The sequence below is a fragment of the Schistocerca gregaria genome, unplaced genomic scaffold (genome assembly GCF_023897955.1).
Source record: "Schistocerca gregaria isolate iqSchGreg1 unplaced genomic scaffold, iqSchGreg1.2 ptg001238l, whole genome shotgun sequence".
Taxonomy (NCBI): domain Eukaryota; kingdom Metazoa; phylum Arthropoda; class Insecta; order Orthoptera; family Acrididae; genus Schistocerca; species Schistocerca gregaria.
In genome coordinates, this window is record NW_026062557.1 from 10,001 (window position 1) to 25,000 (window position 15,000).

General features: G+C 51.4%; 2 non-coding genes across 2 annotated transcripts in view; both read right to left on the reverse strand.

Annotated features, from left to right (window-relative positions):
* Window positions 1-786, reverse strand: part of LOC126330013 (large subunit ribosomal RNA) — a 4,222-nt gene extending 3,436 nt beyond the window's left edge. The window contains exon 1 of the ribosomal RNA XR_007562653.1: window positions 1-786. This exon is cut by the window's left edge and continues 3,436 nt beyond it. This is a non-coding gene — a ribosomal RNA (large subunit ribosomal RNA).
* Window positions 787-974: 188 nt separating this feature from the next.
* On the reverse strand, window positions 975-1,129 carry LOC126330012 (5.8S ribosomal RNA). The gene has a single exon (XR_007562652.1). It is a non-coding gene; the product is annotated as a 5.8S ribosomal RNA (ribosomal RNA).
* Between the last annotated feature and the right edge of the window lie 13,871 nt (window positions 1,130-15,000).

The following is a 15,000-nucleotide window of genomic DNA, read 5'->3' on the forward strand; positions in this document are numbered from 1 at the left end:
GCCGGGAGCCCGAGCGCCCAAAGGGGCGAATCGACTCCTCCAGATATACCGCCGAGCAGCCAGCCAGGACACCGGGGCTCTGCCCAACAGACGCGAACCGAGGCCCGCGGAAGGACAGGCTGCGCACCCGGGCCGTAGGCCGGCACCCAGCGGGTCGCGACGTCCTACTAGGGGAGAAGTGCGGCCCACCGCACACCGGAACGGCCCCACCCCGCGGCGAGTGGAAAGGCAACCGGACACGACCCCGCCGCGGATTGCTCCGCGCGGGCGGCCGGCCCCATCTGCCGAGGGCGGGGGCCAGTGGCCGGATGGGCGTGAATCTCACCCGTTCGACCTTTCGGACTTCTCACGTTTACCCCAGAACGGTTTCACGTACTTTTGAACTCTCTCTTCAAAGTTCTTTTCAACTTTCCCTCACGGTACTTGTTCGCTATCGGTCTCGTGGTCATATTTAGTCTCAGATGGAGTTTACCACCCACTTGGAGCTGCACTCTCAAGCAACCCGACTCGAAGGAGAGGTCCCGCCGACGCTCGCACCGGCCGCTACGGGCCTGGCACCCTCTACGGGCCGTGGCCTCATTCAAGTTGGACTTGGGCTCGGCGCGAGGCGTCGGGGTAGTGGACCCTCCCAAACACCACATGCCACGACAGGCGGCAGCCTGCGGGGTTCGGTGCTGGACTCTTCCCTGTTCGCTCGCCGCTACTGGGGGAATCCTTGTTAGTTTCTTTTCCTCCGCTTAGTAATATGCTTAAATTCAGCGGGTAGTCTCGCCTGCTCTGAGGTCGTTGTACGAGGTGTCGCACGCCACACCGCCAGCCGGCTGTGCACGCTACCGAGAAAGTACCGGTATGCGAACCGCCAGGCGACGGGCGCGCATCGCACGTTTAAGGAGACGCGGCCGGCCACACAGGCGACCACGACACTCCCACGTCTCCGAAGCGGGACAAACGCCGCGCGCTTCAGTATACGTAGCCGACCCTCAGCCAGACGTGGCCCGGGAACGGAATCCATGGACCGCAATGTGCGTTCGAAACGTCGATGTTCATGTGTCCTGCAGTTCACATGTCGACGCGCAATTTGCTGCGTTCTTCATCGACCCACGAGCCGAGTGATCCACCGTCCTGGGTGATCTTTTCCTTTTCAGTCTCCCACTGTCTCTTTCAAGACAGTAGCATTTGCGGGACTGAGGCGTCTGACGGCCCCTGTTCCACTATTTTTTTTGTGTCCAACGGCCTCACAGCCGATGGGCGTCGTACGGCTCCACACCGGAGCGGACAGGCACTCGGGCGAACGTCATTCAAAACCGGCGCCAGGCGCCAGGTACCGCAGGCCAGCCGCTCCAGAGCTTCAGCGCTCGTACCACACAACAACAACACTTCCGCTAGTTTTGAGAGGCACGCGTGGTTCCGCACGCGGCGCACGGCCACTGCCGTACAGGTAGCGTGTTGCGCGACACGACACGCACATCGAAAGACATGCAGTCTAGTCGGTAATGATCCTTCCGCAGGTTCACCTACGGAAACCTTGTTACGACTTTTACTTCCTCTAAATGATCAAGTTTGGTCATCTTTCCGGTAGCATCGGCAACGACAGAGTCGATGCCGCGTACCAGTCCGAAGACCTCACTAAATCATTCAATCGGTAGTAGCGACGGGCGGTGTGTACAAAGGGCAGGGACGTAATCAACGCGAGCTTATGACTCGCGCTTACTGGGAATTCCTCGTTCATGGGGAACAATTGCAAGCCCCAATCCCTAGCACGAAGGAGGTTCAGCGGGTTACCCCGACCTTTCGGCCTAGGAAGACACGCTGATTCCTTCAGTGTAGCGCGCGTGCGGCCCAGAACATCTAAGGGCATCACAGACCTGTTATTGCTCAATCTCGTGCGGCTAGAAGCCGCCTGTCCCTCTAAGAAGAAAAGTAATCGCTGACAGCACGAAGGATGTCACGCGACTAGTTAGCAGGCTAGAGTCTCGTTCGTTATCGGAATTAACCAGACAAATCGCTCCACCAACTAAGAACGGCCATGCACCACCACCCACCGAATCAAGAAAGAGCTATCAATCTGTCAATCCTTCCGGTGTCCGGGCCTGGTGAGGTTTCCCGTGTTGAGTCAAATTAAGCCGCAGGCTCCACTCCTGGTGGTGCCCTTCCGTCAATTCCTTTAAGTTTCAGCTTTGCAACCATACTTCCCCCGGAACCCAAAAGCTTTGGTTTCCCGGAGGCTGCCCGCCGAGTCATCGGAGGAACTGCGGCGGATCGCTGGCTGGCATCGTTTATGGTTAGAACTAGGGCGGTATCTGATCGCCTTCGAACCTCTAACTTTCGTTCTTGATTAATGAAAACATACTTGGCAAATGCTTTCGCTTCTGTTCGTCTTGCGACGATCCAAGAATTTCACCTCTAACGTCGCAATACGAATGCCCCCGCCTGTCCCTATTAATCATTACCTCGGGTTCCGAAAACCAACAAAATAGAACCGAGGTCCTATTCCATTATTCCATGCACACAGTATTCAGGCGGGCTTGCCTGCTTTAAGCACTCTAATTTGTTCAAAGTAAACGTGCCGGCCCACCGAGACACTCAACAAAGAGCACCCTGGTAGGATTTAAACGGGGTCCGCCTCGGGACGCGAAAGCACCCCTTCGGCTCGCCCCACCGGCAGGACGTCCCACGATACATGCCAGTTAAACACCGACGGGCGGTGAACCAACAGCGTGGGACACAAATCCAACTACGAGCTTTTTAACCGCAACAACTTTAATATACGCTATTGGAGCTGGAATTACCGCGGCTGCTGGCACCAGACTTGCCCTCCAATAGATACTCGTTAAAGGATTTAAAGTGTACTCATTCCGATTACGGGGCCTCGGATGAGTCCCGTATCGTTATTTTTCGTCACTACCTCCCCGTGCCGGGAGTGGGTAATTTGCGCGCCTGCTGCCTTCCTTGGATGTGGTAGCCGTTTCTCAGGCTCCCTCTCCGGAATCGAACCCTGATTCCCCGTTACCCGTTACAACCATGGTAGGCGCAGAACCTACCATCGACAGTTGATAAGGCAGACATTTGAAAGATGCGTCGCCGGTACGAGGACCGTGCGATCAGCCCAAAGTTATTCAGAGTCACCAAGGCAAACGGACCAGACAAGCCAATCCGATTGGTTTTGATCTAATAAAAGCGTCCCTTCCATCTCTGGTCGGGACTCTGTTTTTTTTTTTTTTTTTTTTTTTTTTTTTAAAAAAAAAAAAAAAAACTTTATTCATCATTAATAATAATAATTATACAATATTAACCCACTTCCTTAATAGCATTAGTGGGTCGTAATATTAATACATTTATTATTGTTTCATGCAGCATGCTACAAAATATGATGCGCTACAGGTTACTACAACAATGGGCATTATACTAACTATCCCTACTACTTAAGAAACTATTACTATCACTAATTGCTAATTTCTACACCTGCAGCGTCACATATGTGCCAGTAGAATATATAAACCTACTTTGCACGCCTTGCTCTTCGGGCTAACCCCAAAGAGCTTGCCCCTGGCACTGGGCTGGCCAAGATGTTAACTCGCTGCAGTTCCATAACCTAACATAATATCCTATTCTAAGTCCTACTGAGCTAACTTATCCTAAGTCAAATCCGGTGCATCTCTAAGTCGGTGAGATTAACCCCTCCTCCCCCTAATCCTGCGCGCGGCGGATCCCAACTGTGATGTAAAGTCGGCCAGTCCGCGCGCTGGCGGTATGGGAAAAGAGATCTAGACAATATCGGTGTTCATTTTCACATTCTTAGTTAATCTCCCTCAGATATTCATTTAACACTTTCCGTGATACCTCGTTGGCCAGAGTATTAATCATCTGAAAAGTGTCTTCACGTCTGAGGAGTTGATACGTGTCATGGTTCGGTAGTCCGTCTCGAAGTGTAGTCGCTACATCATTGAAGAGAGGGCACTCGTAAATCACATGATCCGGAGTGCCTTCCGGCGCGCCACAGTCACACGCTGGCGTAGCCCTCTTCCCAAACCGACATAAGTATGTCGGGTAGGGTCCATGACCAGTGAGAAAATGGATCAGTCCCCGTGTTGGCTGAAAGTACTTCATTTCTAAGCGCTCCCTCACGTTCGGCAAGAACTGAAAGGTTCTGCGACCGGTTTCTTCTGTTTCCCAGGACCCCTGCCAAAGTTCTTCCCCCCTTCTTCTAATCCCCCTTTTGTCCTCTACCCTCACACCCATGATTTCTTCTATTTTCCCCTGGTTCCCTTTTATTGCCCAATACCAGGCTGCTTGCTCCCTGATCTTGATGTCAAGTGGGCAGAGCCCCATTATGACTAATAGGGCCCCTCCTGGAGATGTTCTATAAGCGCCCACAGATCTTAGAACCATGCTTCTCTGAACCCTTCTCACTGCCATGGCGGGCACAACCCTCGTGAGTCTGTGCGCCCAGACCCCGGAGCCGTAACCCACTACTGAAGTTAGGATACTATTGTGATAAAGTTTAATGAGATGTGGAGGTAGGTGAAATCTTTTATGTCCTATGGAAATGAGGTTGTTTAATATTTGCAGAGCTTTTTGGGTTACAGTTTCAATGTGTTTTCCGAAGTTCCATTTCTCATCAATGATGACTCCTAGGTAACGTGTGTCTCGTCTTCGCAGTACCGGTGTGCCGTCAATTCTGACCGTAGGGTTCCTGATTAGTTGTCCTTTAAGTAGTAAGTATGTCGATTTGCTTGGTGATATGGTCATTTTCGTGGTGTGGCACCACTGTTGGAGTCTGTCTAACGCTCTCTCTATTTTAGGTTCTATGTCCTCTCGGCTACGGCCACCGACCATCAGGAGGAGGTCATCAGCGTAGGCTATCACCTCTAGCACATCCTCACTTCGTTGCAGGCTGTCTAGTAATGGCTCCATGTGGATGTCCCAAAAGAGCGGCCCTAGGACCGATCCTTGGGGACATCCTTTCGTGACAGCTTTCCCTACCCTTTCGCTAGGGGATGATAGCCAGACCTCCCGATCCTCACAATAGCTCCTCAGGCAGCCATATAGCGGCCCTGGACACTCCTTCTCCCGCAAGCAGGAGAAGAGCGAGGGCCACCACAGGTTGTCGAAGGCGCCACTGATGTCCACCATGATGCCCACCACGTATTTGTGCGGGGTTGAGCCACAGACCTCGGCCGCCAGGGCGATTGCATCAGATGCCGACCGCCCCGGCCTGAAACCGAATTGCCTACTGCTCATCCCGCACAATACTCTATGTGCTGCCAGTCTGTCAGCCAGCAGTTTTTCCAAGATTTTTCCAAACAAATCTAACAGGCAGATCGGCCTGTACGACTTTACTTCTGCAGGATCCTTGTCCGGTCCCTTCTTAATGATGACGACGTTCCCAGTTTTCCACCTTCTTGGGAACTGTTGTTGCCTCAGGCACTCATTATAGAGATGGGTAAGCGGGGCAACCAGCTGGGGTGTCAGGAATTGCACCACCTCCGCCACAATGCCGTCTGGCCCAGGAGCTTTGCCTCTTTTAAGTTGCTTTATGTGGGTCGCCACCTCCTCTTCTGAGAAGGGGTAGACCGCCGTGTCATTATTATATATTTCACGGTCTTGTTCTCGCAATTGCCGTTGTCCCTCTGTCTCCCCATCCGCATTGTCATCAGGCAGCAGGGACCGGAGGAGGACCCCAGCAGTCTCCTGCCAGGACTCCGTCATCCTGTCCCCGTGCCTGACTGTAGATAGCTCCATAGGAGAGCGGATTTTCTCCCTGACTAATTTATAGGGGAGTCCCCATGGATCCAGAGCTAGCTGGCTGAGCACATAGTGTTCCCAGCTTCGCCTTCTGACTTCACGTAGTTCACTCTGGAACCTCTGTTTTGCCTCCCTGTACTGCAATTGCCACCTTTGTCTCTCCTGCCAGACGACACAGCGCTGGTAGTGCCTCCTTAGCCTCCTGACAGATTGGCGTAGATCTTCCAGTTCAGGCGACCACGGTGACGGAGAAGCCGCCATGGCCTTCCTCCTGATCGGTACAGCAGCCCTCACCGCCCTGGTTACTGCAGTTACTAGTTCATCTGCTCTGTTGTCTACGTTTATGTCTTGTTGTATGTCATCTTCCGGTAATGGAGGAATGTCGCACTCCCTCGCCAGGCGTTCCCAGTCAGCTTTCCTGTAGTTGAATTGTATTTCCCATCCCATGGCCCAGCGGCACTCTCTCTCCCCTACTGTGAAAGTTATTAAGTTATGGTCGCTAGTGGTGGCGTTTCCTACTACTTTCCAATTTTGAATGATGTTTGTTACATTTGGTGTCACGAGAGTGACATCAATATTTGTACCCTGCCCTCTTCCTGCCGTGTAGGTAGGAGGATTACCAGGCCTGTTGGCCACCACGAGTTGCGACGCCATAATGTATTCTTCCACCTTATCTCCATTTGCGTCTCTTGTGCCACTGAACCATAGGGGGGACTTGGCATTAATATCAGCTGTTATTACAATTTTCCTTCCCCGCAACGCCGTGGTCACCCTCATCAGGTGGTCTAGGTGTATTTCAATGTCATCTCCATACTGGAAATACATATTAATGATGGTGATGATTCCTGCTGGAGATTGGAGCTCCACGACGTTGCAATGGGGAGTTGTAAACTGAGAGAGTGTGGTTACTCTCACAAGTTTGTTTGTAATTATAATTGCTGCCCTTGGGTCTTCTCCTCTACTTATTACTTGCCATGTGGCGGCAGCAAATGCGACTTTCCCAGCTTGGGAGTACGGCTCCTGCAGACAGAGCACATCCAATCTCCTCTCCTCCACCTCCCTTCGGAGTTCCTGCATCACAAGTCGACTATTATGAGTGTTTAGTTGTCCTATGTTTATTTTGGTCATTATGGAAAGTAGGTGTGTACTCGGTCATATGGCCAGGTCTTAGTCCAGTCGAACGCAATTCGTCCGTTCGCCAAAACTGCCTGTTCGTAGATGTCATTTAGGTCGAATTTCTCGCCCCTTCTTTCAAACACCTTTCTTAACAAGTCTCGCAGGGCTCCAAAGTCAGTGGGGAGATTCACTGATTTTAGTTGAATTCTGTCCACAGCCTCCATCACCGAGAAGGTTATCTTTCGTCCCTCTTCGTGTCCTACACGAACCACATGTCTCAGGGCAGTGGTCAGGGTAGCCGGCTGCTCAAGTCTTGCTAGTTGCATGGTGTACTCCAAGTTGGGGTACACTCTTACAGGGTCCACAGGTGGTAGTCTGACTACTGGAGTACCCTGTGTGGGAGAACTTGTACTAGAGCTACTGGTTATCAAGTTTTCCTGTATCGGCTGAATGACTTTTTTCTGCTCCTTTCTGGAAACTGCCACAGCCACAGGATGCCCTTGCCGTTTCTGGTGTTCTGTCGGCTCTGCTCCCCGGCTTTCGGAGGAGGGAGCTGCAGCTATGGGGGGATCTGTCTGTATTGCCATATTTATCATATAGATCTCAGTCTGTGTGGCTCTATTTTCAGTTTTCTTGGTGCTCGTAAGCGACCTTAAGAACAACTTAAACTTGTTAGCCCTCATAGCATCCCTCCTCCTTTTGCTCGGGGACTTATGTTTCGGCATCCTGTTCAGTATGCCGGGCTCACCCATAATCAATCCTGGAAATCAGTCTTTGTTCAAGCATCCTGTATGTTGGGCAGTTTCGACCTGTGGCTCCGCATGATTTCTTGCCTCGGTTCCTGCATGGTATGCAGATTGCTGCTGCCTTGCAGTCTTTACGGTTGTGACCGTTCTCTCCACATTTTGTGCAGGCCGACTCCCTGGTGCACAGCCTGAGAATGTGGTCCAAGTCGCCACAGTTGTGGCAACGAGGTACCACGACATAGTCCCTAGTGTTGATGGCATGGAAGCCAACATATATTTTGCCCATTGTTGTAATGCTTTTCCACATCCGTGCTGTAACTTCAGCGACGTGATGTACCACATCTCGACCCCGTGGACCTGTCTTGAATCTGAGTTTAAAACAGTCTTTGAACTCTTCTTCACTCAGATGCTCAAAGTTTTGTTTTCTGATTGTGTCGCATAACTCTTCATTAGTCATAACTGTTGGAACGTCGTACAGAATCACGAGAGGGTTCCTTTTCCTTGGAGGCTCACACTTAATTACTGAATTTAATTTGTGGTTGTTCAATATTTTTTCTTTATCCTCTTCGGATGCGACTTCCACTATTACTGAATTCTTGCTGGGTTTGATTCTTTTGATCTTTATTTTCTCTTTTACAGGGTCCACAGTAGTCGTGAATAGCTCCTGGATTCTTTTGACACTTGTGTCTTGGCCCGGCAGGGTCCTCAAGAAAACTGCCGTATCTGGCCTCTTAGTCACTTTATCTATGGTGTCTCTAGTCGTTTTGGGCTTCGTGGGAGCTTGCGCTGCCACGGCAGCCCAGGTTTTAACTGGTTGTTTCCTCAATCTATTGTTTTCCTTCTCTAATTCTTCCACCCTTCCTTCCAACTTTGCGTGGGCAATGGCCCATGCAGCCAGTTCATTTTTAATTGTTGAGAGTCCTGCTTGACTTATCTTCCCGTTTTTAATGTTTTGCTCCATGAGCAACGTGATTCGTGCTAATCTCTGCGTCACAGTTTCGTTTTCGGCCTGTCCCGACTCATCCTGAGGAGAGGGATCAGGCGGCGCAAAAGAAGCCCGTTGAGGCGCACTCGAGTCACTCGTATCGGTTGTCGCCATGATTATACGAGTGATAAGAGAAAGATGGGAGCCCGTCTCTTGCCCCGGACCGGCTCCTCTGGCATGGGGGGGGACTTCTTGCAGCTCGCCCACCGACCTCGCCCCAAGGTCAAGGGCACTCCCGAGCTGCCGGGTTCAGCGCGCCGTCGCCAGCGCACTGGTCCCCATCGATGGCTCCGTCATCGGCGATTTCACGCGACGCTCCTCGGCAACTGCACCCCGCACTCCGGAGAGGCGGATGCACCTCTCGCCCTTCGCCGCCTACTAGCCCGAGTTTCCACCTTACGGCCAAGGACCCACTCCTACTCAGGTGGCGGGCCGGTCCCCCAGACGTTCGGCGGTCTGGACCCAGTTAACCTGGCCCAGGCGATGTCACCACCTCCTGGGTTTGGCAGAACACGCCCCGGTTACCCAGGGGCGCGGCGAGGCACCCTTGCCGACTCGCGCCGCGATCCCACGCCGACAAACGAAGTCGCCGGCATGCAGAGCTCCTGTTGGTCTGGGCCCTGCGAACAGGAAGGGACAGATGTTCGTCCCTTGACACAGCTCCCCCTGTGCCACGCACCCTTCGCTTTCGCATCGGGTTGGGTCGCAGCTCTCCCTTTTGTCGCAAGGCAAAATGCCGAGCTTAACGTCTGGCACCACGGGAAGGCGGAAAGAGCCACTTGGGAAGGAGAGGTTGTAAGAGACACATCACTTCCCCTGTGAGGAGTGCTCGGGACTCTGTTTGCATGTATTAGCTCTAGAATTACCACAGTTATCCAAGTAACGTGGGTACGATCTAAGGAACCATAACTGATTTAATGAGCCATTCGCGGTTTCACCTTAATGCGGCTTGTACTGAGACATGCATGGCTTAATCTTTGAGACAAGCATATGACTACTGGCAGGATCAACCAGGGAGCTGCGTCAACTAGAGCTGAGCAGCCGGCCGCCCGGGAGTGTGTCCCGGGGGCCCGCGCGAACACGCAAGCGTCCGCTCAATTATTCTGCAAACAGGAGGAGGCCGAGCTCCCCTGCACGATACACCTCGAAACCCTCTCAGGTCCCGGCGGCGCGCAGCGCCGTCCTAGGTACTTGGTCGGTTTCGAGAGAGGCGCAATCGCCCGGAGTTAGGCGAGTAGACGGTTTTAGTGCGAACACCCTTGCTCCCAACTGAGCTTGCCGCTGCCGACAGAGGCCCGGGAGCGTGCTGTCGTGGCATTGCCGGCGGGAGACAACACGCGCCACCTATGGTGACCGGCAGCTCCAACGCCAGCGCCACACAAGGGCAAAGCCCCACTTGGGTGCAGAAGCGAACTCTCCCAGCACAGCGCACGCGCCAACACGTCCGCACAACTGCGATACAAACCACCTGCGAGAACCGCTGGGGCGACCGAGCAGCAGACGGCGTCGCGGCGCCGAGTGCCAGGCGGCGGCGCATCCTCAACGCACACAGTCCTCAATCAGACCAGCACACTGCAGATGTCCACCGCGCTTCGCACCGGGCTCGGCTGAACCAACTTTGGCCGCCAGGCGCCGCGTGCAGGGTGCGCCGCAGCGTAGCTGCGCCGCCTGCCGGGCCCGTCGGCTGGCGCTCCTGCCACTCGGCGCCCCCCACCAGCCGCCTGTTGCGCGTGCGCCCACGCAGCGCGCGGCCAACACGCCGGGCGGCCCCCCTTCACCGGCCGGGAACAGTCCCACCAAGCCACCGCCGCGTATCGCTTCATACCCACATGGGCCTAGTCACGCGTGTGGATGTGGCGGGTACCGCTGAAACAACCGGTTAATAGCTGTACCGATCGTCGCCATCACAGATTCACCTCCAGCGTGAACAACCGCTCAACAACGGATTTCCAGTTCATTTGCGTATCTTGGGCAGTAAACGTAGATGTCCACCTACATTTGCGAATTCAACAATTCTTGCATGCCAGGATGTCATGTGTCACGACACGCTACATCAGACCACATACACACTGCGACATGTGCAGAAGAGAACACGTGGAAGGTGGCCCGCGCACGTATGCGATGTACCTTCCGCGATCCACTGTCAACCGGCATCTGCGGCATGTCCCAGATATGGAACGCGGTCCACCAGGGTAGCACTTTGTGTGAGGCAATACGACAAAGTCGGAATACACGCGTCACTACATCAGACGGCTCACGCTGACCTGACCTGACCTGACTCACCGCACCACCACCCCCAGCGACCCAGGGTGACATACAATGCGTTCGTACGTTCCTCCCACACGCCTCTACGGCGTACCACAGTGCAACCTAGCTGTTATTGGGAGACGAGACAAGTAGCATCAAGCACAACATATGGAAATTGAGATTCGACACCGTTGGGCACAGCCAGCGTACGGTCACACGTATCACACTACTTCACTCTGTACGTAACGACCGATGATCGGTACAGCGTGTGGGTTACGCGTACGACATCAGCGGACAATGGACACAGACCATACCACGACGTACACTGAGGGCGTCGACATCTGAATGCAACTGAACAGCTGCGAGGCTCATTTAACACTCAAACGCCAGACCGACCAGCTTGAGAGGACAGAGACACAAAGAGGGGGACAGAGGGGGACAGAGGGGGGGAGGGGGGGGGGTCGGCGATATAGTCCTATTGCAGTACAATTGACAGTGGATAGCAGGAATATGTGGAAAGTAAGCAACACTCGCAAGACATCTACATGAGGATAACAACGACACCAGAGATTCCGAGCAGTGAACTATGTTAGGCAAAGGGACAACGTGGGTTAGGTTAAGGGACAACGTGGGTTAGGTTAAGGGACAACGTGGGTTAGGTTAAGGGACAACGTGGGTTAGGTTAAGGGACAACGTGGGTTAGGTTAAGGGACAACGTGGGTTAGGTTAAGGGACAACGTGGGTTAGGTTAAGGGACAACGTGGGTTAGGTTAAGGGACAACGTGGGTTAGGTTAAGGGACAACGTGGGTTAGGTTAAGGGACAACGTGGGTTAGGTTAAGGGACAACGTGGGTTAGGTTAAGGGACAACGTGGGTTAGGTTAAGGGACAACGTGGGTTAGGTTAAGGGACAACGTGGGTTAGGTTAAGGGACAACGTGGGTTAGGTTAAGGGACAACTTGAGTTAGGTTAAGGGACAACTTGAGTTAGGTTAAGGGACAACTTGAGTTAGGTTAAGGGACAACTTGAGTTAGGTTAAGGGACAACTTGAGTTAGGTTAAGGGACAAATTGAGTTAGGTTAAGGGACAAATTGAGTTAGGTTAAGGGACAAATTGAGTTAGGTTAAGGGACAAATTGAGTTAGGTTAAGGGACAAATTGAGTTAGGTTAAGGGACAACTTGAGTTAGGTTAAGGGACAAATTGAGTTAGGTTAAGGGACAACTTGAGTTAGGTTAAGGGACAACTTGAGTTAGGTTAAGGGACAACTTGAGTTAGGTTAAGGGACAACTTGAGTTAGGTTAAGGGACAAATTGAGTTAGGTTAAGGGACAAATTGAGTTAGGTTAAGGGACAAATTGAGTTAGGTTAAGGGACAAATTGAGTTAGGTTAAGGGACAACTTGAGTTAGGTTAAGGGACAACTTGAGTTAGGTTAAGGGACAACTTGAGTTAGGTTAAGGGACAACTTGAGTTAGGTTAAGGGACAAATTGAGTTAGGTTAAGGGACAAATTGAGTTAGGTTAAGGGACAAATTGAGTTAGGTTAAGGGACAAATTGAGTTAGGTTAAGGGACAAATTGAGTTAGGTTAAGGGACAAATTGAGTTAGGTTAAGGGACAACTTGAGTTAGGTTAAGGGACAAATTGAGTTAGGTTAAGGGACAACTTGAGTTAGGTTAAGGGACAACTTGAGTTAGGTTAAGGGACAACTTGAGTTAGGTTAAGGGACAACTTGAGTTAGGTTAAGGGACAACTTGAGTTAGGTTAAGGGACAACTTGAGTTAGGTTAAGGGACAACTTGAGTTAGGTTAAGGGACAACTTGAGTTAGGTTAAGGGACAACTTGAGTTAGGTTAAGGGACAAATTGAGTTAGGTTAAGGGACAACTTGAGTTAGGTTAAGGGACAAATTGAGTTAGGTTAAGGGACAACTTGAGTTAGGTTAAGGGACAACTTGAGTTAGGTTAAGGGACAACTTGAGTTAGGTTAAGGGACAACTTGAGTTAGGTTAAGGGACAACTTGAGTTAGGTTAAGGGACAACTTGAGTTAGGTTAAGGGACAACTTGAGTTAGGTTAAGGGACAAATTGAGTTAGGTTAAGGGACAAATTGAGTTAGGTTAAGGGACAAATTGAGTTAGGTTAAGGGACAAATTGAGTTAGGTTAAGGGACAACTTGAGTTAGGTTAAGGGACAACTTGAGTTAGGTTAAGGGACAACTTGAGTTAGGTTAAGGGACAACTTGAGTTAGGTTAAGGGACAACTTGAGTTAGGTTAAGGGACAACTTGAGTTAGGTTAAGGGACAAATTGAGTTAGGTTAAGGGACAAATTGAGTTAGGTTAAGGGACAAATTGAGTTAGGTTAAGGGACAAATTGAGTTAGGTTAAGGGACAAATTGAGTTAGGTTAAGGGACAAATTGAGTTAGGTTAAGGGACAACTTGAGTTAGGTTAAGGGACAACTTGAGTTAGGTTAAGGGACAACTTGAGTTAGGTTAAGGGACAACTTGAGTTAGGTTAAGGGACAAATTGAGTTAGGTTAAGGGACAAATTGAGTTAGGTTAAGGGACAAATTGAGTTAGGTTAAGGGACAACTTGAGTTAGGTTAAGGGACAAATTGAGTTAGGTTAAGGGACAAATTGAGTTAGGTTAAGCGATAATCTGGTACAGCCACAGTTAGGTTAAGCGATAATCTGGTACAGCCACAGTTAGGTTAAGCGATAATCTGGTACAGCCACAGTTAGGTTAAGCGATAATCTGGTACAGCCACAGTTAGGTTAAGCGATAATCTGGTACAGCCACAGTTAGGTTAAGCGATAATCTGGTACAGCCACAGTTAGGTTAAGCGATAAACTGGTACAGCCACAGTTAGGTTAAGCGATAAACTGGTACAGCCACAGTTAGGTTAAGCGATAAACTGGTACAGCCACAGTTAGGTTAAGCGATAAACTGGTACAGCCACAGTTAGGTTAAGCGATAAACTGGTACAGCCACAGTTAGGTTAAGCGATAAACTGGTACAGCCACAGTTAGGTTAAGCGATAAACTGGTACAGCCACAGTTAGGTTAAGCGATAAACTGGTACAGCCACAGTTAGGTTAAGCGATAAACTGGTACAGCCACAGTTAGGTTAAGCGATAAACTGGTACAGCCACAGTTAGGTTAAGCGATAAAGTTGGTTAAATTTGGTATTGTGTGGGAAGGGGGCAGAGAGAGAGGGGGGGGGGGGGGGTGGATAGTGGTGGCAGTACACGGATGCCTGAGTCACCGTCAGATACGTCACGTCGGTTCGATGCTTGTAGCAAGAGGCTGGCGGATGTGTGTCTCTCACTTCTGCAATTTTTCATGTGGTATAACACGAGGGCGGGGGATGATATTTGGTGCCCCTCTGTGTAGGATGTGTGTTGGTGGTGTTGATTTATCTGAGCAATGGTAGTTGTCGGAGGAGTGGGGTATTGTGCTTTTATAGGTGGACCTACTGCTCTGGTTATCATAGTGTCGACGGTGCAATGTGGCAGAGAGGATGCACTCGACATTGTCGCATTCCAGATGTTTACGTATTGTGTGTCTCCGTTGCAGGCCGAGAGTGGTGCATGTTCGAGTGTCTGGCTGACGTGCGATTCACGTTGTGTGCCCAGTCTTACAGCACGTATAGGGACATTCGCATAAATCATCTATATTTGGCCTTGCATCATTTACTAAGCAGTGCCGTGAGACGACCGAACTATTAGGAAAGTACTGATGTACCGCATAATGTTTACCTTCCACCACACGGCGAGTATCGACTGTGCCCAGCGTTGCCACCGCAGGCAGCGGTCACCGTCACCATTGTGCGGCGGAACGGAACATCTATATCCTCAGAGGAGCACTCTTTGCCGCCGGGCGTCACGTCTCGCGGCCTGCCGGCCAGCGCCCACGACGAACTTACTGCATGTATAGGGACAGCGGGAATTTGGCATACTTGATATAACTCTTCATGAGGCGCAAGATATAGGGGTGGATTGCAACTTACGACTGCGAGAAAAGTCCGCCGTTCATCCGCCGGAGTTGCGATTTCGGCGGGGCACGTACGGTCGCGGGTGGAGCACTTGGTGCGGCGTACGCACCCGGGTTGCGGCTCCTGCGCTGGAGGGGGGTGCAGGTTTTGTGTGGGTGGGCTCGGCAAATGAGC